The sequence below is a fragment of the Anomaloglossus baeobatrachus genome, unplaced genomic scaffold, assembly GCF_048569485.1.
Source record: "Anomaloglossus baeobatrachus isolate aAnoBae1 unplaced genomic scaffold, aAnoBae1.hap1 Scaffold_536, whole genome shotgun sequence".
Taxonomy (NCBI): Eukaryota; Metazoa; Chordata; class Amphibia; order Anura; family Aromobatidae; genus Anomaloglossus; species Anomaloglossus baeobatrachus.
In genome coordinates this window covers 65,682-86,254 of record NW_027444733.1, presented here as the reverse complement: position 1 = coordinate 86,254, position 20,573 = coordinate 65,682, and the positions used below count along the sequence as shown (strand labels likewise).

Below are 20,573 nucleotides of genomic sequence, written 5' to 3'. Positions count from 1 at the left end.
CACCTCAATTTGGCCCATTCACTTTTCACACTTCCTCCTTTTGTTTTTTATCTTTCACACTTTTGACTTTCTTTATTCATCCAAATAGCAAACTCATCACCACTCAACCTGACCAACTCGGCTATGTCCCCGTGCTGCAGTTCTCTGTCTTATCTAGATCATTTGCAATTGAATGGAATAGATCCCTTTTGGACAAAGTGGATTCACCTGCTGCTGCAGTGACCACAGGTGTGATAACATCTAGAATTGGCATCTGGTGCGATCTCTCCGCTTCCACTCCAAAGAAAGTTACCTGTTTATTCCTATCATGCATTGGTTTTTGGGGTTTTCTTTGAGTAATGATGATCTCTTTAGTAGTCTGTTGGCGCCCTCTCCTGGAGGAATAGTTTGCTTGCTCTTGGACATTCTAAAAGAGAGGTCATGATAGACATTGAGCTTCTGAGCTCAATTGGGGACAGTCATGGGTGATGAATGTTTGCAACCTACTGCGAAGCCTCATACCGCAATATAAGGAACGTCAAATACTAAGAAAGGGCGGCCTATGAAAGAATTACTACTTTCAATAAGTACACTTAAACGGCTAATTGGGAATAGAAAAACTGTAAAAAGCCCTCTGAGAAAGCCCCCCTCTAACCTTTGATAGTAAGCTTTTCTGTAGTCTGCCTGTTGATGTATTTTCCGTTTGAACTGTGCACAACATGAAGAGACGGAACACTGGCGGCTTGTCACAATGCCCCCCGATGACATCACAATAGCGCTGCTGCCTAGAAAACAAGCTGCGCAGAAGAAGTTGTTCTTTGGGTGGGAGGGTGGGCTAGTGGAAGGAGGGGGCAATCTCTTTTTTTCCCGGGTGGTAGGGGGATGACAGGAGAAGGGAAGCGGGTGGTGAGAAAGGTACAGAGGGCAGGGTTTGGGGGCTGGGAAGGAAAGGGAAAAGATTAGGGTTTGGGGATGATGAAAGGGCTTTCTACGGGTAAGGATGGCAAAGGGTGGCAGTGACGGAAAGTCAGGCAACCTGTCCTGTCCGTCTTTTTGTATCGTGAATTGGAAAGACTGCAAGGGGGAGGGGAGTTGCTTGCGCCCTAAAGGAGGAGTTATTCAGATTCATTGCAGTGGGCGGCGGCTGCAAAACGCACCATTCTTCTTGTTTTGGCTCTGCAAAGCAGCCTTTTCAAGGGTTGGCTTGGGTGACAAAATGTCTTGTGTAGGCGTGGGTTTGTCTCCCTCTCGCTCTCTCTCCCTAAGATGTGTCCGGCATAGGCCAGGGTGCCACTCGAGGCCCAAACCAATTCTGGTTATCGCTTCTCGGCCTTTTGGCTAAGATCAAGTGTAGTATCTGTTCTTATCAGTTTAATATCTGATACGTCCCCTATCTGGGGACCATATATTAAATGGATTTTTAGAACAGGGAGATGGAAAAAGAGCTTGCTCTGTCCACTCCACGCATTGACCTGGTATTGCAGTACCTCCAGGAACGGTGCACCCCTTCTTAACCCAGTTTCCAAAAGCAGAACTCAATTCACCTGATTCATATTAGCCCGATTTAATGAATTGGAAGAAAGCATACGTCTTCATATGCACCTCAATTTGGCCCATTCACTTTTCACACTTCCTCCTTTTGTTTTTTATCTTTCACACTTTTGACTTTCTTTATTCATCCAAATAGCAAACTCATCACCACTCAACCTGACCAACTCGGCTATGTCCCCGTGCTGCAGTTCTCTGTCTTATCTAGATAATTTGCAATTGAATGGAATAGATCCCTTTTGGACAAAGTGGATTCACCTGCTGCTGCAGTGACCACAGGTGTGATAACATCTAGAATTGGCATCTGGTGCGATCTCTCCGCTTCCACTCCAAAGAAAGTTACCTGTTTATTCCTATCATGCATTGGTTTTTGGGGTTTTCTTTGAGTAATGATGATCTCTTTAGTAGTCTGTTGGCGCCCTCTCCTGGAGGAATAGTTTGCTTGCTCTTGGACATTCTAAAAGAGAGGTCATGATAGACATTGAGCTTCTGAGCTCAATTGGGGACAGTCATGGGTGATGAATGTTTGCAACCTACTGCGAAGCCTCATACCGCAATATAAGGAACGTCAAATACTAAGAAAGGGCGGCCTATGAAAGAATTACTACTTTCAATAAGTACACTTAAACGGCTAATTGGGAATAGAAAAACTGTAAAAAGCCCTCTGAGAAAGCCCCCCTCTAACCTTTGATAGTAAGCTTTTCTGTAGTCTGCCTGTTGATGTATTTTCCGTTTGAACTGTGCACAACATGAAGAGACGGAACACTGGCGGCTTGTCACAATGCCCCCCGATGACATCACAATAGCGCTGCTGCCTAGAAAACAAGCTGCGCAGAAGAAGTTGTTCTTTGGGTGGGAGGGTGGGCTAGTGGAAGGAGGGGGCAATCTCTTTTTTTCCCGGGTGGTAGGGGGATGACAGGAGAAGGGAAGCGGGTGGTGAGAAAGGTACAGAGGGCAGGGTTTGGGGGCTGGGAAGGAAAGGGAAAAGATTAGGGTTTGGGGATGATGAAAGGGCTTTCTACGGGTAAGGATGGCAAAGGGTGGCAGTGACGGAAAGTCAGGCAACCTGTCCTGTCCGTCTTTTTGTATCGTGAATTGGAAAGACTGCAAGGGGGAGGGGAGTTGCTTGCGCCCTAAAGGAGGAGTTATTCAGATTCATTGCAGTGGGCGGCGGCTGCAAAACGCACCATTCTTCTTGTTTTGGCTCTGCAAAGCAGCCTTTTCAAGGGTTGGCTTGGGTGACAAAATGTCTTGTGTAGGCGTGGGTTTGTCTCCCTCTCGCTCTCTCTCCCTAAGATGTGTCCGGCATAGGCCAGGGTGCCACTCGAGGCCCAAACCAATTCTGGTTATCGCTTCTCGGCCTTTTGGCTAAGATCAAGTGTAGTATCTGTTCTTATCAGTTTAATATCTGATACGTCCCCTATCTGGGGACCATATATTAAATGGATTTTTAGAACAGGGAGATGGAAAAAGAGCTTGCTCTGTCCACTCCACGCATTGACCTGGTATTGCAGTACCTCCAGGAACGGTGCACCCCTTCTTAACCCAGTTTCCAAAAGCAGAACTCAATTCACCTGATTCATATTAGCCCGATTTAATGAATTGGAAGAAAGCATACGTCTTCATATGCACCTCAATTTGGCCCATTCACTTTTCACACTTCCTCCTTTTGTTTTTTATCTTTCACACTTTTGACTTTCTTTATTCATCCAAATAGCAAACTCATCACCACTCAACCTGACCAACTCGGCTATGTCCCCGTGCTGCAGTTCTCTGTCTTATCTAGATCATTTGCAATTGAATGGAATAGATCCCTTTTGGACAAAGTGGATTCACCTGCTGCTGCAGTGACCACAGGTGTGATAACATCTAGAATTGGCATCTGGTGCGATCTCTCCGCTTCCACTCCAAAGAAAGTTACCTGTTTATTCCTATCATGCATTGGTTTTTGGGGTTTTCTTTGAGTAATGATGATCTCTTTAGTAGTCTGTTGGCGCCCTCTCCTGGAGGAATAGTTTGCTTGCTCTTGGACATTCTAAAAGAGAGGTCATGATAGACATTGAGCTTCTGAGCTCAATTGGGGACAGTCATGGGTGATGAATGTTTGCAACCTACTGCGAAGCCTCATACCGCAATATAAGGAACGTCAAATACTAAGAAAGGGCGGCCTATGAAAGAATTACTACTTTCAATAAGTACACTTAAACGGCTAATTGGGAATAGAAAAACTGTAAAAAGCCCTCTGAGAAAGCCCCCCTCTAACCTTTGATAGTAAGCTTTTCTGTAGTCTGCCTGTTGATGTATTTTCCGTTTGAACTGTGCACAACATGAAGAGACGGAACACTGGCGGCTTGTCACAATGCCCCCCGATGACATCACAATAGCGCTGCTGCCTAGAAAACAAGCTGCGCAGAAGAAGTTGTTCTTTGGGTGGGAGGGTGGGCTAGTGGAAGGAGGGGGCAATCTCTTTTTTTCCCGGGTGGTAGGGGGATGACAGGAGAAGGGAAGCGGGTGGTGAGAAAGGTACAGAGGGCAGGGTTTGGGGGCTGGGAAGGAAAGGGAAAAGATTAGGGTTTGGGGATGATGAAAGGGCTTTCTACGGGTAAGGATGGCAAAGGGTGGCAGTGACGGAAAGTCAGGCAACCTGTCCTGTCCGTCTTTTTGTATCGTGAATTGGAAAGACTGCAAGGGGGAGGGGAGTTGCTTGCGCCCTAAAGGAGGAGTTATTCAGATTCATTGCAGTGGGCGGCGGCTGCAAAACGCACCATTCTTCTTGTTTTGGCTCTGCAAAGCAGCCTTTTCAAGGGTTGGCTTGGGTGACAAAATGTCTTGTGTAGGCGTGGGTTTGTCTCCCTCTCGCTCTCTCTCCCTAAGATGTGTCCGGCATAGGCCAGGGTGCCACTCGAGGCCCAAACCAATTCTGGTTATCGCTTCTCGGCCTTTTGGCTAAGATCAAGTGTAGTATCTGTTCTTATCAGTTTAATATCTGATACGTCCCCTATCTGGGGACCATATATTAAATGGATTTTTAGAACAGGGAGATGGAAAAAGAGCTTGCTCTGTCCACTCCACGCATTGACCTGGTATTGCAGTACCTCCAGGAACGGTGCACCCCTTCTTAACCCAGTTTCCAAAAGCAGAACTCAATTCACCTGATTCATATTAGCCCGATTTAATGAATTGGAAGAAAGCATACGTCTTCATATGCACCTCAATTTGGCCCATTCACTTTTCACACTTCCTCCTTTTGTTTTTTATCTTTCACACTTTTGACTTTCTTTATTCATCCAAATAGCAAACTCATCACCACTCAACCTGACCAACTCGGCTATGTCCCCGTGCTGCAGTTCTCTGTCTTATCTAGATCATTTGCAATTGAATGGAATAGATCCCTTTTGGACAAAGTGGATTCACCTGCTGCTGCAGTGACCACAGGTGTGATAACATCTAGAATTGGCATCTGGTGCGATCTCTCCGCTTCCACTCCAAAGAAAGTTACCGGTTTATTCCTATCATGCATTGGTTTTTGGGGTTTTCTTTGAGTAATGATGATCTCTTTAGTAGTCTGTTGGCGCCCTCTCCTGGAGGAATAGTTTGCTTGCTCTTGGACATTCTAAAAGAGAGGTCATGATAGACATTGAGCTTCTGAGCTCAATTGGGGACAGTCATGGGTGATGAATGTTTGCAACCTACTGCGAAGCCTCATACCGCAATATAAGGAACGTCAAATACTAAGAAAGGGCGGCCTATGAAAGAATTACTACTTTCAATAAGTACACTTAAACGGCTAATTGGGAATAGAAAAACTGTAAAAAGCCCTCTGAGAAAGCCCCCCTCTAACCTTTGATAGTAAGCTTTTCTGTAGTCTGCCTGTTGATGTATTTTCCGTTTGAACTGTGCACAACATGAAGAGACGGAACACTGGCGGCTTGTCACAATGCCCCCCGATGACATCACAATAGCGCTGCTGCCTAGAAAACAAGCTGCGCAGAAGAAGTTGTTCTTTGGGTGGGAGGGTGGGCTAGTGGAAGGAGGGGGCAATCTCTTTTTTTCCCGGGTGGTAGGGGGATGACAGGAGAAGGGAAGCGGGTGGTGAGAAAGGTACAGAGGGCAGGGTTTGGGGGCTGGGAAGGAAAGGGAAAAGATTAGGGTTTGGGGATGATGAAAGGGCTTTCTACGGGTAAGGATGGCAAAGGGTGGCAGTGACGGAAAGTCAGGCAACCTGTCCTGTCCGTCTTTTTGTATCGTGAATTGGAAAGACTGCAAGGGGGAGGGGAGTTGCTTGCGCCCTAAAGGAGGAGTTATTCAGATTCATTGCAGTGGGCGGCGGCTGCAAAACGCACCATTCTTCTTGTTTTGGCTCTGCAAAGCAGCCTTTTCAAGGGTTGGCTTGGGTGACAAAATGTCTTGTGTAGGCGTGGGTTTGTCTCCCTCTCGCTCTCTCTCCCTAAGATGTGTCCGGCATAGGCCAGGGTGCCACTCGAGGCCCAAACCAATTCTGGTTATCGCTTCTCGGCCTTTTGGCTAAGATCAAGTGTAGTATCTGTTCTTATCAGTTTAATATCTGATACGTCCCCTATCTGGGGACCATATATTAAATGGATTTTTAGAACAGGGAGATGGAAAAAGAGCTTGCTCTGTCCACTCCACGCATTGACCTGGTATTGCAGTACCTCCAGGAACGGTGCACCCCTTCTTAACCCAGTTTCCAAAAGCAGAACTCAATTCACCTGATTCATATTAGCCCGATTTAATGAATTGGAAGAAAGCATACGTCTTCATATGCACCTCAATTTGGCCCATTCACTTTTCACACTTCCTCCTTTTGTTTTTTATCTTTCACACTTTTGACTTTCTTTATTCATCCAAATAGCAAACTCATCACCACTCAACCTGACCAACTCGGCTATGTCCCCGTGCTGCAGTTCTCTGTCTTATCTAGATCATTTGCAATTGAATGGAATAGATCCCTTTTGGACAAAGTGGATTCACCTGCTGCTGCAGTGACCACAGGTGTGATAACATCTAGAATTGGCATCTGGTGCGATCTCTCCGCTTCCACTCCAAAGAAAGTTACCTGTTTATTCCTATCATGCATTGGTTTTTGGGGTTTTCTTTGAGTAATGATGATCTCTTTAGTAGTCTGTTGGCGCCCTCTCCTGGAGGAATAGTTTGCTTGCTCTTGGACATTCTAAAAGAGAGGTCATGATAGACATTGAGCTTCTGAGCTCAATTGGGGACAGTCATGGGTGATGAATGTTTGCAACCTACTGCGAAGCCTCATACCGCAATATAAGGAACGTCAAATACTAAGAAAGGGCGGCCTATGAAAGAATTACTACTTTCAATAAGTACACTTAAACGGCTAATTGGGAATAGAAAAACTGTAAAAAGCCCTCTGAGAAAGCCCCCCTCTAACCTTTGATAGTAAGCTTTTCTGTAGTCTGCCTGTTGATGTATTTTCCGTTTGAACTGTGCACAACATGAAGAGACGGAACACTGGCGGCTTGTCACAATGCCCCCCGATGACATCACAATAGCGCTGCTGCCTAGAAAACAAGCTGCGCAGAAGAAGTTGTTCTTTGGGTGGGAGGGTGGGCTAGTGGAAGGAGGGGGCAATCTCTTTTTTTCCCGGGTGGTAGGGGGATGACAGGAGAAGGGAAGCGGGTGGTGAGAAAGGTACAGAGGGCAGGGTTTGGGGGCTGGGAAGGAAAGGGAAAAGATTAGGGTTTGGGGATGATGAAAGGGCTTTCTACGGGTAAGGATGGCAAAGGGTGGCAGTGACGGAAAGTCAGGCAACCTGTCCTGTCCGTCTTTTTGTATCGTGAATTGGAAAGACTGCAAGGGGGAGGGGAGTTGCTTGCGCCCTAAAGGAGGAGTTATTCAGATTCATTGCAGTGGGCGGCGGCTGCAAAACGCACCATTCTTCTTGTTTTGGCTCTGCAAAGCAGCCTTTTCAAGGGTTGGCTTGGGTTTTGGCTCTGCAAAGCAGCCTTTTCAAGGGTTGGCTTGGGTGACAAAATGTCTTGTGTAGGCGTGGGTTTGTCTCCCTCTCGCTCTCATCTCCCTAAGATGTGTCCGGCATAGGCCAGGGTGCCACTCGAGGCCCAAACCAATTCTGGTTATCGCTTCTCGGCCTTTTGGCTAAGATCAAGTGTAGTATCTGTTCTTATCAGTTTAATATCTGATACGTCCCCTATCTGGGGACCATATATTAAATGGATTTTTAGAACAGGGAGATGGAAAAAGAGCTTGCTCTGTCCACTCCACGCATTGACCTGGTATTGCAGTACCTCCAGGAACGGTGCACCCCTTCTTAACCCAGTTTCCAAAAGCAGAACTCAATTCACCTGATTCATATTAGCCCGATTTAATGAATTGGAAGAAAGCATACGTCTTCATATGCACCTCAATTTGGCCCATTCACTTTTCACACTTCCTCCTTTTGTTTTTTATCTTTCACACTTTTGACTTTCTTTATTCATCCAAATAGCAAACTCATCACCACTCAACCTGACCAACTCGGCTATGTCCCCGTGCTGCAGTTCTCTGTCTTATCTAGATCATTTGCAATTGAATGGAATAGATCCCTTTTGGACAAAGTGGATTCACCTGCTGCTGCAGTGACCACAGGTGTGATAACATCTAGAATTGGCATCTGGTGCGATCTCTCCGCTTCCACTCCAAAGAAAGTTACCTGTTTATTCCTATCATGCATTGGTTTTTGGGGTTTTCTTTGAGTAATGATGATCTCTTTAGTAGTCTGTTGGCGCCCTCTCCTGGAGGAATAGTTTGCTTGCTCTTGGACATTCTAAAAGAGAGGTCATGATAGACATTGAGCTTCTGAGCTCAATTGGGGACAGTCATGGGTGATGAATGTTTGCAACCTACTGCGAAGCCTCATACCGCAATATAAGGAACGTCAAATACTAAGAAAGGGCGGCCTATGAAAGAATTACTACTTTCAATAAGTACACTTAAACGGCTAATTGGGAATAGAAAAACTGTAAAAAGCCCTCTGAGAAAGCCCCCCTCTAACCTTTGATAGTAAGCTTTTCTGTAGTCTGCCTGTTGATGTATTTTCCGTTTGAACTGTGCACAACATGAAGAGACGGAACACTGGCGGCTTGTCACAATGCCCCCCGATGACATCACAATAGCGCTGCTGCCTAGAAAACAAGCTGCGCAGAAGAAGTTGTTCTTTGGGTGGGAGGGTGGGCTAGTGGAAGGAGGGGGCAATCTCTTTTTTTCCCGGGTGGTAGGGGGATGACAGGAGAAGGGAAGCGGGTGGTGAGAAAGGTACAGAGGGCAGGGTTTGGGGGCTGGGAAGGAAAGGGAAAAGATTAGGGTTTGGGGATGATGAAAGGGCTTTCTACGGGTAAGGATGGCAAAGGGTGGCAGTGACGGAAAGTCAGGCAACCTGTCCTGTCCGTCTTTTTGTATCGTGAATTGGAAAGACTGCAAGGGGGAGGGGAGTTGCTTGCGCCCTAAAGGAGGAGTTATTCAGATTCATTGCAGTGGGCGGCGGCTGCAAAACGCACCATTCTTCTTGTTTTGGCTCTGCAAAGCAGCCTTTTCAAGGGTTGGCTTGGGTGACAAAATGTCTTGTGTAGGCGTGGGTTTGTCTCCCTCTCGCTCTCTCTCCCTAAGATGTGTCCGGCATAGGCCAGGGTGCCACTCGAGGCCCAAACCAATTCTGGTTATCGCTTCTCGGCCTTTTGGCTAAGATCAAGTGTAGTATCTGTTCTTATCAGTTTAATATCTGATACGTCCCCTATCTGGGGACCATATATTAAATGGATTTTTAGAACAGGGAGATGGAAAAAGAGCTTGCTCTGTCCACTCCACGCATTGACCTGGTATTGCAGTACCTCCAGGAACGGTGCACCCCTTCTTAACCCAGTTTCCAAAAGCAGAACTCAATTCACCTGATTCATATTAGCCCGATTTAATGAATTGGAAGAAAGCATACGTCTTCATATGCACCTCAATTTGGCCCATTCACTTTTCACACTTCCTCCTTTTGTTTTTTATCTTTCACACTTTTGACTTTCTTTATTCATCCAAATAGCAAACTCATCACCACTCAACCTGACCAACTCGGCTATGTCCCCGTGCTGCAGTTCTCTGTCTTATCTAGATCATTTGCAATTGAATGGAATAGATCCCTTTTGGACAAAGTGGATTCACCTGCTGCTGCAGTGACCACAGGTGTGATAACATCTAGAATTGGCATCTGGTGCGATCTCTCCGCTTCCACTCCAAAGAAAGTTACCTGTTTATTCCTATCATGCATTGGTTTTTGGGGTTTTCTTTGAGTAATGATGATCTCTTTAGTAGTCTGTTGGCGCCCTCTCCTGGAGGAATAGTTTGCTTGCTCTTGGACATTCTAAAAGAGAGGTCATGATAGACATTGAGCTTCTGAGCTCAATTGGGGACAGTCATGGGTGATGAATGTTTGCAACCTACTGCGAAGCCTCATACCGCAATATAAGGAACGTCAAATACTAAGAAAGGGCGGCCTATGAAAGAATTACTACTTTCAATAAGTACACTTAAACGGCTAATTGGGAATAGAAAAACTGTAAAAAGCCCTCTGAGAAAGCCCCCCTCTAACCTTTGATAGTAAGCTTTTCTGTAGTCTGCCTGTTGATGTATTTTCCGTTTGAACTGTGCACAACATGAAGAGACGGAACACTGGCGGCTTGTCACAATGCCCCCCGATGACATCACAATAGCGCTGCTGCCTAGAAAACAAGCTGCGCAGAAGAAGTTGTTCTTTGGGTGGGAGGGTGGGCTAGTGGAAGGAGGGGGCAATCTCTTTTTTTCCCGGGTGGTAGGGGGATGACAGGAGAAGGGAAGCGGGTGGTGAGAAAGGTACAGAGGGCAGGGTTTGGGGGCTGGGAAGGAAAGGGAAAAGATTAGGGTTTGGGGATGATGAAAGGGCTTTCTACGGGTAAGGATGGCAAAGGGTGGCAGTGACGGAAAGTCAGGCAACCTGTCCTGTCCGTCTTTTTGTATCGTGAATTGGAAAGACTGCAAGGGGGAGGGGAGTTGCTTGCGCCCTAAAGGAGGAGTTATTCAGATTCATTGCAGTGGGCGGCGGCTGCAAAACGCACCATTCTTCTTGTTTTGGCTCTGCAAAGCAGCCTTTTCAAGGGTTGGCTTGGGTGACAAAATGTCTTGTGTAGGCGTGGGTTTGTCTCCCTCTCGCTCTCTCTCCCTAAGATGTGTCCGGCATAGGCCAGGGTGCCACTCGAGGCCCAAACCAATTCTGGTTATCGCTTCTCGGCCTTTTGGCTAAGATCAAGTGTAGTATCTGTTCTTATCAGTTTAATATCTGATACGTCCCCTATCTGGGGACCATATATTAAATGGATTTTTAGAACAGGGAGATGGAAAAAGAGCTTGCTCTGTCCACTCCACGCATTGACCTGGTATTGCAGTACCTCCAGGAACGGTGCACCCCTTCTTAACCCAGTTTCCAAAAGCAGAACTCAATTCACCTGATTCATATTAGCCCGATTTAATGAATTGGAAGAAAGCATACGTCTTCATATGCACCTCAATTTGGCCCATTCACTTTTCACACTTCCTCCTTTTGTTTTTTATCTTTCACACTTTTGACTTTCTTTATTCATCCAAATAGCAAACTCATCACCACTCAACCTGACCAACTCGGCTATGTCCCCGTGCTGCAGTTCTCTGTCTTATCTAGATCATTTGCAATTGAATGGAATAGATCCCTTTTGGACAAAGTGGATTCACCTGCTGCTGCAGTGACCACAGGTGTGATAACATCTAGAATTGGCATCTGGTGCGATCTCTCCGCTTCCACTCCAAAGAAAGTTACCTGTTTATTCCTATCATGCATTGGTTTTTGGGGTTTTCTTTGAGTAATGATGATCTCTTTAGTAGTCTGTTGGCGCCCTCTCCTGGAGGAATAGTTTGCTTGCTCTTGGACATTCTAAAAGAGAGGTCATGATAGACATTGAGCTTCTGAGCTCAATTGGGGACAGTCATGGGTGATGAATGTTTGCAACCTACTGCGAAGCCTCATACCGCAATATAAGGAACGTCAAATACTAAGAAAGGGCGGCCTATGAAAGAATTACTACTTTCAATAAGTACACTTAAACGGCTAATTGGGAATAGAAAAACTGTAAAAAGCCCTCTGAGAAAGCCCCCCTCTAACCTTTGATAGTAAGCTTTTCTGTAGTCTGCCTGTTGATGTATTTTCCGTTTGAACTGTGCACAACATGAAGAGACGGAACACTGGCGGCTTGTCACAATGCCCCCCGATGACATCACAATAGCGCTGCTGCCTAGAAAACAAGCTGCGCAGAAGAAGTTGTTCTTTGGGTGGGAGGGTGGGCTAGTGGAAGGAGGGGGCAATCTCTTTTTTTCCCGGGTGGTAGGGGGATGACAGGAGAAGGGAAGCGGGTGGTGAGAAAGGTACAGAGGGCAGGGTTTGGGGGCTGGGAAGGAAAGGGAAAAGATTAGGGTTTGGGGATGATGAAAGGGCTTTCTACGGGTAAGGATGGCAAAGGGTGGCAGTGACGGAAAGTCAGGCAACCTGTCCTGTCCGTCTTTTTGTATCGTGAATTGGAAAGACTGCAAGGGGGAGGGGAGTTGCTTGCGCCCTAAAGGAGGAGTTATTCAGATTCATTGCAGTGGGCGGCGGCTGCAAAACGCACCATTCTTCTTGTTTTGGCTCTGCAAAGCAGCCTTTTCAAGGGTTGGCTTGGGTGACAAAATGTCTTGTGTAGGCGTGGGTTTGTCTCCCTCTCGCTCTCTCTCCCTAAGATGTGTCCGGCATAGGCCAGGGTGCCACTCGAGGCCCAAACCAATTCTGGTTATCGCTTCTCGGCCTTTTGGCTAAGATCAAGTGTAGTATCTGTTCTTATCAGTTTAATATCTGATACGTCCCCTATCTGGGGACCATATATTAAATGGATTTTTAGAACAGGGAGATGGAAAAAGAGCTTGCTCTGTCCACTCCACGCATTGACCTGGTATTGCAGTACCTCCAGGAACGGTGCACCCCTTCTTAACCCAGTTTCCAAAAGCAGAACTCAATTCACCTGATTCATATTAGCCCGATTTAATGAATTGGAAGAAAGCATACGTCTTCATATGCACCTCAATTTGGCCCATTCACTTTTCACACTTCCTCCTTTTGTTTTTTATCTTTCACACTTTTGACTTTCTTTATTCATCCAAATAGCAAACTCATCACCACTCAACCTGACCAACTCGGCTATGTCCCCGTGCTGCAGTTCTCTGTCTTATCTAGATCATTTGCAATTGAATGGAATAGATCCCTTTTGGACAAAGTGGATTCACCTGCTGCTGCAGTGACCACAGGTGTGATAACATCTAGAATTGGCATCTGGTGCGATCTCTCCGCTTCCACTCCAAAGAAAGTTACCTGTTTATTCCTATCATGCATTGGTTTTTGGGGTTTTCTTTGAGTAATGATGATCTCTTTAGTAGTCTGTTGGCGCCCTCTCCTGGAGGAATAGTTTGCTTGCTCTTGGACATTCTAAAAGAGAGGTCATGATAGACATTGAGCTTCTGAGCTCAATTGGGGACAGTCATGGGTGATGAATGTTTGCAACCTACTGCGAAGCCTCATACCGCAATATAAGGAACGTCAAATACTAAGAAAGGGCGGCCTATGAAAGAATTACTACTTTCAATAAGTACACTTAAACGGCTAATTGGGAATAGAAAAACTGTAAAAAGCCCTCTGAGAAAGCCCCCCTCTAACCTTTGATAGTAAGCTTTTCTGTAGTCTGCCTGTTGATGTATTTTCCGTTTGAACTGTGCACAACATGAAGAGACGGAACACTGGCGGCTTGTCACAATGCCCCCCGATGACATCACAATAGCGCTGCTGCCTAGAAAACAAGCTGCGCAGAAGAAGTTGTTCTTTGGGTGGGAGGGTGGGCTAGTGGAAGGAGGGGGCAATCTCTTTTTTTCCCGGGTGGTAGGGGGATGACAGGAGAAGGGAAGCGGGTGGTGAGAAAGGTACAGAGGGCAGGGTTTGGGGGCTGGGAAGGAAAGGGAAAAGATTAGGGTTTGGGGATGATGAAAGGGCTTTCTACGGGTAAGGATGGCAAAGGGTGGCAGTGACGGAAAGTCAGGCAACCTGTCCTGTCCGTCTTTTTGTATCGTGAATTGGAAAGACTGCAAGGGGGAGGGGAGTTGCTTGCGCCCTAAAGGAGGAGTTATTCAGATTCATTGCAGTGGGCGGCGGCTGCAAAACGCACCATTCTTCTTGTTTTGGCTCTGCAAAGCAGCCTTTTCAAGGGTTGGCTTGGGTGACAAAATGTCTTGTGTAGGCGTGGGTTTGTCTCCCTCTCGCTCTCTCTCCCTAAGATGTGTCCGGCATAGGCCAGGGTGCCACTCGAGGCCCAAACCAATTCTGGTTATCGCTTCTCGGCCTTTTGGCTAAGATCAAGTGTAGTATCTGTTCTTATCAGTTTAATATCTGATACGTCCCCTATCTGGGGACCATATATTAAATGGATTTTTAGAACAGGGAGATGGAAAAAGAGCTTGCTCTGTCCACTCCACGCATTGACCTGGTATTGCAGTACCTCCAGGAACGGTGCACCCCTTCTTAACCCAGTTTCCAAAAGCAGAACTCAATTCACCTGATTCATATTAGCCCGATTTAATGAATTGGAAGAAAGCATACGTCTTCATATGCACCTCAATTTGGCCCATTCACTTTTCACACTTCCTCCTTTTGTTTTTTATCTTTCACACTTTTGACTTTCTTTATTCATCCAAATAGCAAACTCATCACCACTCAACCTGACCAACTCGGCTATGTCCCCGTGCTGCAGTTCTCTGTCTTATCTAGATCATTTGCAATTGAATGGAATAGATCCCTTTTGGACAAAGTGGATTCACCTGCTGCTGCAGTGACCACAGGTGTGATAACATCTAGAATTGGCATCTGGTGCGATCTCTCCGCTTCCACTCCAAAGAAAGTTACCTGTTTATTCCTATCATGCATTGGTTTTTGGGGTTTTCTTTGAGTAATGATGATCTCTTTAGTAGTCTGTTGGCGCCCTCTCCTGGAGGAATAGTTTGCTTGCTCTTGGACATTCTAAAAGAGAGGTCATGATAGACATTGAGCTTCTGAGCTCAATTGGGGACAGTCATGGGTGATGAATGTTTGCAACCTACTGCGAAGCCTCATACCGCAATATAAGGAACGTCAAATACTAAGAAAGGGCGGCCTATGAAAGAATTACTACTTTCAATAAGTACACTTAAACGGCTAATTGGGAATAGAAAAACTGTAAAAAGCCCTCTGAGAAAGCCCCCCTCTAACCTTTGATAGTAAGCTTTTCTGTAGTCTGCCTGTTGATGTATTTTCCGTTTGAACTGTGCACAACATGAAGAGACGGAACACTGGCGGCTTGTCACAATGCCCCCCGATGACATCACAATAGCGCTGCTGCCTAGAAAACAAGCTGCGCAGAAGAAGTTGTTCTTTGGGTGGGAGGGTGGGCTAGTGGAAGGAGGGGGCAATCTCTTTTTTTCCCGGGTGGTAGGGGGATGACAGGAGAAGGGAAGCGGGTGGTGAGAAAGGTACAGAGGGCAGGGTTTGGGGGCTGGGAAGGAAAGGGAAAAGATTAGGGTTTGGGGATGATGAAAGGGCTTTCTACGGGTAAGGATGGCAAAGGGTGGCAGTGACGGAAAGTCAGGCAACCTGTCCTGTCCGTCTTTTTGTATCGTGAATTGGAAAGACTGCAAGGGGGAGGGGAGTTGCTTGCGCCCTAAAGGAGGAGTTATTCAGATTCATTGCAGTGGGCGGCGGCTGCAAAACGCACCATTCTTCTTGTTTTGGCTCTGCAAAGCAGCCTTTTCAAGGGTTGGCTTGGGTGACAAAATGTCTTGTGTAGGCGTGGGTTTGTCTCCCTCTCGCTCTCTCTCCCTAAGATGTGTCCGGCATAGGCCAGGGTGCCACTCGAGGCCCAAACCAATTCTGGTTATCGCTTCTCGGCCTTTTGGCTAAGATCAAGTGTAGTATCTGTTCTTATCAGTTTAATATCTGATACGTCCCCTATCTGGGGACCATATATTAAACTGGATTTTTAGAACAGGGAGATGGAAAAAGAGCTTGCTCTGTCCACTCCACGCATTGACCTGGTATTGCAGTACCTCCAGGAACGGTGCACCCCTTCTTAACCCAGTTTCCAAAAGCAGAACTCAATTCACCTGATTCATATTAGCCCGATTTAATGAATTGGAAGAAAGCATACGTCTTCATATGCACCTCAATTTGGCCCATTCACTTTTCACACTTCCTCCTTTTGTTTTTTATCTTTCACACTTTTGACTTTCTTTATTCATCCAAATAGCAAACTCATCACCACTCAACCTGACCAACTCGGCTATGTCCCCGTGCTGCAGTTCTCTGTCTTATCTAGATCATTTGCAATTGAATGGAATAGATCCCTTTTGGACAAAGTGGATTCACCTGCTGCTGCAGTGACCACAGGTGTGATAACATCTAGAATTGGCATCTGGTGCGATCTCTCCGCTTCCACTCCAAAGAAAGTTACCTGTTTATTCCTATCATGCATTGGTTTTTGGGGTTTTCTTTGAGTAATGATGATCTCTTAGTAGTCTGTTGGCGCCCTCTCCTGGAGGAATAGTTTGCTTGCTCTTGGACATTCTAAAAGAGAGGTCATGATAGACATTGAGCTTCTGAGCTCAATTGGGGACAGTCCATGGGTGATGAATGTTTGCAACCTACTGCGAAGCCTCATACCGCAATATAAGGAACGTCAAATACTAAGAAAGGGCGGCCTATGAAAGAATTACTACTTTCAATAAGTACACTTAAACGGCTAATTGGGAATAGAAAAACTGTAAAAAGCCCTCTGAGAAAGCCCCCCTCTAACCTTTGATAGTAAGCTTTTCTGTAGTCTGCCTGTTGATGTATTTTCCGTTTGAACTGTGCACAACATGAAGAGACGGAACACTGGCGGCTTGTCACAATGCCCCCCGATGACATCACAATAGCGCTGCTGCCTAGAAAACAAGCTGCGCAGAAGAAGTTGTTCTTTGGGTGGGAGGGTGGGCTAGTGGAAGGAGGGGGCAATCTCTTTTTTTCCCGGGTGGTAGGGGGATGACAGGAGAAGGGAAGCGGGTGGTGAGAAAGGTACAGAGGGCAGGGTTTGGGGGCTGGGAAGGAAAGGGAAAAGATTAGGGTTTGGGATGATGAAAGGGCTTTCTACGGGTAAGGATGGCAAAGGGTGGCAGTGACGGAAAGTCAGGCAACCTGTCCTGTCCGTCTTTTTGTATCGTGAATTGGAAAGACTGCAAGGGGGAGGGGAGTTGCTTGCGCCCTAAAGGAGGAGTTATTCAGATTCATTGCAGTGGGCGGCGGCTGCAAAACGCACCATTCTTCTTGTTTTGGCTCTGCAAAGCAGCCTTTTCAAGGGTTGGCTTGGGTGACAAAATGTCTTGTGTAGGCGTGGGTTTGTCTCCCTCTCGCTCTCTCTCCCTAAGATGTGTCCGGCATAGGCCAGGGTGCCACTCGAGGCCCAAACCAATTCTGGTTATCGCTTCTCGGCCTTTTGGCTAAGATCAAGTGTAGTATCTGTTCTTATCAGTTTAATATCTGATACGTCCCCTATCTGGGGACCATATATTAAATGGATTTTTAGAACAGGGAGATGGAAAAAGAGCTTGCTCTGTCCACTCCACGCATTGACCTGGTATTGCAGTACCTCCAGGAACGGTGCACCCCTTCTTAACCCAGTTTCCAAAAGCAGAACTCAATTCACCTGATTCATATTAGCCCGATTTAATGAATTGGAAGAAAGCATACGTCTTCATATGCACCTCAATTTGGCCCATTCACTTTTCACACTTCCTCCTTTTGTTTTTTATCTTTCACACTTTTGACTTTCTTTATTCATCCAAATAGCAAACTCATCACCACTCAACCTGACCAACTCGGCTATGTCCCCGTGCTGCAGTTCTCTGTCTTATCTAGATCATTTGCAATTGAATGGAATAGATCCCTTTTGGACAAAGTGGATTCACCTGCTGCTGCAGTGACCACAGGTGTGATAACATCTAGAATTGGCATCTGGTGCGATCTCTCCGCTTCCACTCCAAAGAAAGTTACCTGTTTATTCCTATCATGCATTGGTTTTTGGGGTTTTCTTTGAGTAATGATGATCTCTTTAGTAGTCTGTTGGCGCCCTCTCCTGGAGGAATAGTTTGCTTGCTCTTGGACATTCTAAAAGAGAGGTCATGATAGACATTGAGCTTCTGAGCTCAATTGGGGACAGTCATGGGTGATGAATGTTTGCAACCTACTGCGAAGCCTCATACCGCAATATAAGGAACGTCAAATACTAAGAAAGGGCGGCCTATGAAAGAATTACTACTTTCAATAAGTACACTTAAACGGCTAATTGGGAATAGAAAAACTGTAAAAAGCCCTCTGAGAAAGCCCCCCTCTAACCTTTGATAGTAAGCTTTTCTGTAGTCTGCCTGTTGATGTATTTTCCGTTTGAACTGTGCACAACATGAAGAGACGGAACACTGGCGGCTTGTCACAATGCCCCCCGATGACATCACAATAGCGCTGCTGCCTAGAAAACAAGCTGCGCAGAAGAAGTTGTTCTTTGGGTGGGAGGGTGGGCTAGTGGAAGGAGGGGGCAATCTCTTTTTTTCCCGGGTGGTAGGGGGATGACAGGAGAAGGGAAGCGGGTGGTGAGAAAGGTACAGAGGGCAGGGTTTGGGGGCTGGGAAGGAAAGGGAAAAGATTAGGGTTTGGGGATGATGAAAGGGCTTTCTACGGGTAAGGATGGCAAAGGGTGGCAGTGACGGAAAGTCAGGCAACCTGTCCTGTCCGTCTTTTTGTATCGTGAATTGGAAAGACTGCAAGGGGGAGGGGAGTTGCTTGCGCCCTAAAGGAGGAGTTATTCAGATTCATTGCAGTGGGCGGCGGCTGCAAAACGCACCATTCTTCTTGTTTTGGCTCTGCAAAGCAGCCTTTTCAAGGGTTGGCTTGGGTGACAAAATGTCTTGTGTAGGCGTGGGTTTGTCTCCCTCTCGCTCTCTCTCCCTAAGATGTGTCCGGCATAGGCCAGGGTGCCACTCGAGGCCCAAACCAATTCTGGTTATCGCTTCTCGGCCTTTTGGCTAAGATCAAGTGTAGTATCTGTTCTTATCAGTTTAATATCTGATACGTCCCCTATCTGGGGACCATATATTAAATGGATTTTTAGAACAGGGAGATGGAAAAAGAGCTTGCTCTGTCCACTCCACGCATTGACCTGGTATTGCAGTACCTCCAGGAACGGTGCACCCCTTCTTAACCCAGTTTCCAAAAGCAGAACTCAATTCACCTGATTCATATTAGCCCGATTTAATGAATTGGAAGAAAGCATACGTCTTCATATGCACCTCAATTTGGCCCATTCACTTTTCACACTTCCTCCTTTTGTTTTTTATCTTTCACACTTTTGACTTTCTTTATTCATCCAAATAGCAAACTCATCACCACTCAACCTGACCAACTCGGCTATGTCCCCGTGCTGCAGTTCTCTGTCTTATCTAGATCATTTGCAATTGAATGGAATAGATCCCTTTTGGACAAAGTGGATTCACCTGCTGCTGCAGTGACCACAGGTGTGATAACATCTAGAATTGGCATCTGGTGCGATCTCTCCGCTTCCACTCCAAAGAAAGTTACCTGTTTATTCCTATCATGCATTGGTTTTTGGGGTTTTCTTTGAGTAATGATGATCTCTTTAGTAGTCTGTTGGCGCCCTCTCCTGGAGGAATAGTTTGCTTGCTCTTGGACATTCTAAAAGAGAGGTCATGATAGACATTGAGCTTCTGAGCTCAATTGGGGACAGTCATGGGTGATGAATGTTTGCAACCTACTGCGAAGCCTCATACCGCAATATAAGGAACGTCAAATACTAAGAAAGGGCGGCCTATGAAAGAATTACTACTTTCAATAAGTACACTTAAACGGCTAATTGGGAATAGAAAAACTGTAAAAAGCCCTCTGAGAAAGCCCCCCTCTAACCTTTGATAGTAAGCTTTTCTGTAGTCTGCCTGTTGATGTATTTTCCGTTTGAACTGTGCACAACATGAAGAGACGGAACACTGGCGGCTTGTCACAATGCCCCCCGATGACATCACAATAGCGCTGCTGCCTAGAAAACAAGCTGCGCAGAAGAAGTTGTTCTTTGGGTGGGAGGGTGGGCTAGTGGAAGGAGGGGGCAATCTCTTTTTTTCCCGGGTGGTAGGGGGATGACAGGAGAAGGGAAGCGGGTGGTGAGAAAGGTACAGAGGGCAGGGTTTGGGGGCTGGGAAGGAAAGGGAAAAGATTAGGGTTTGGGGATGATGAAAGGGCTTTCTACGGGTAAGGATGGCAAAGGGTGGCAGTGACGGAAAGTCAGGCAACCTGTCCTGTCCGTCTTTTTGTATCGTGAATTGGAAAGACTGCAAGGGGGAGGGGAGTTGCTTGCGCCCTAAAGGAGGAGTTATTCAGATTCATTGCAGTGGGCGGCGGCTGCAAAACGCACCATTCTTCTTGTTTTGGCTCTGCAAAGCAGCCTTTTCAAGGGTTGGCTTGGGTGACAAAATGTCTTGTGTAGGCGTGGGTTTGTCTCCCTCTCGCTCTCTCTCCCTAAGATGTGTCCGGCATAGGCCAGGGTGCCACTCGAGGCCCAAACCAATTCTGGTTATCGCTTCTCGGCCTTTTGGCTAAGATCAAGTGTAGTATCTGTTCTTATCAGTTTAATATCTGATACGTCCCCTATCTGGGGACCATATATTAAATGGATTTTTAGAACAGGGAGATGGAAAAAGAGCTTGCTCTGTCCACTCCACGCATTGACCTGGTATTGCAGTACCTCCAGGAACGGTGCACCCCTTCTTAACCCAGTTTCCAAAAGCAGAACTCAATTCACCTGATTCATATTAGCCCGATTTAATGAATTGGAAGAAAGCATACGTCTTCATATGCACCTCAATTTGGCCCA

At 46.3% G+C, this 20,573-nt stretch overlaps 13 non-coding genes across 13 annotated transcripts; all 13 read left to right on the top strand.

Annotated features, from left to right (window-relative positions):
* The first annotated feature begins 1,297 nt into the window (after positions 1-1,297).
* Positions 1,298-1,488, top strand: LOC142283414 (U2 spliceosomal RNA). Its single transcript, XR_012745071.1, has one exon. It is a non-coding gene; the product is annotated as a U2 spliceosomal RNA (small nuclear RNA).
* A 1,387-nt stretch (positions 1,489-2,875) lies between these two features.
* LOC142283412 (U2 spliceosomal RNA) lies at positions 2,876-3,066 on the top strand. Its single transcript, XR_012745070.1, has one exon. It is a non-coding gene; the product is annotated as a U2 spliceosomal RNA (small nuclear RNA).
* Positions 3,067-4,453: 1,387 nt separating this feature from the next.
* Positions 4,454-4,644, top strand: LOC142283411 (U2 spliceosomal RNA). The gene has a single exon (XR_012745069.1). It is a non-coding gene; the product is annotated as a U2 spliceosomal RNA (small nuclear RNA).
* A 1,387-nt stretch (positions 4,645-6,031) lies between these two features.
* LOC142283410 (U2 spliceosomal RNA) lies at positions 6,032-6,222 on the top strand. The gene has a single exon (XR_012745068.1). It is a non-coding gene; the product is annotated as a U2 spliceosomal RNA (small nuclear RNA).
* A 1,429-nt stretch (positions 6,223-7,651) lies between these two features.
* Positions 7,652-7,842, top strand: LOC142283409 (U2 spliceosomal RNA). Its single transcript, XR_012745067.1, has one exon. It is a non-coding gene; the product is annotated as a U2 spliceosomal RNA (small nuclear RNA).
* A 1,387-nt stretch (positions 7,843-9,229) lies between these two features.
* Positions 9,230-9,420, top strand: LOC142283408 (U2 spliceosomal RNA). The gene has a single exon (XR_012745066.1). It is a non-coding gene; the product is annotated as a U2 spliceosomal RNA (small nuclear RNA).
* A 1,387-nt stretch (positions 9,421-10,807) lies between these two features.
* Positions 10,808-10,998, top strand: LOC142283407 (U2 spliceosomal RNA). The gene has a single exon (XR_012745065.1). It is a non-coding gene; the product is annotated as a U2 spliceosomal RNA (small nuclear RNA).
* Positions 10,999-12,385: 1,387 nt separating this feature from the next.
* Positions 12,386-12,576, top strand: LOC142283406 (U2 spliceosomal RNA). The gene has a single exon (XR_012745064.1). It is a non-coding gene; the product is annotated as a U2 spliceosomal RNA (small nuclear RNA).
* A 1,387-nt stretch (positions 12,577-13,963) lies between these two features.
* LOC142283405 (U2 spliceosomal RNA) lies at positions 13,964-14,154 on the top strand. Its single transcript, XR_012745063.1, has one exon. It is a non-coding gene; the product is annotated as a U2 spliceosomal RNA (small nuclear RNA).
* Positions 14,155-15,541: 1,387 nt separating this feature from the next.
* On the top strand, positions 15,542-15,733 carry LOC142283358 (U2 spliceosomal RNA). Its single transcript, XR_012745027.1, has one exon. It is a non-coding gene; the product is annotated as a U2 spliceosomal RNA (small nuclear RNA).
* A 1,386-nt stretch (positions 15,734-17,119) lies between these two features.
* Positions 17,120-17,310, top strand: LOC142283404 (U2 spliceosomal RNA). Its single transcript, XR_012745062.1, has one exon. It is a non-coding gene; the product is annotated as a U2 spliceosomal RNA (small nuclear RNA).
* A 1,387-nt stretch (positions 17,311-18,697) lies between these two features.
* On the top strand, positions 18,698-18,888 carry LOC142283402 (U2 spliceosomal RNA). Its single transcript, XR_012745060.1, has one exon. It is a non-coding gene; the product is annotated as a U2 spliceosomal RNA (small nuclear RNA).
* Positions 18,889-20,275: 1,387 nt separating this feature from the next.
* Positions 20,276-20,466, top strand: LOC142283401 (U2 spliceosomal RNA). The gene has a single exon (XR_012745059.1). It is a non-coding gene; the product is annotated as a U2 spliceosomal RNA (small nuclear RNA).
* The last annotated feature ends 107 nt before the right edge of the window (positions 20,467-20,573 follow it).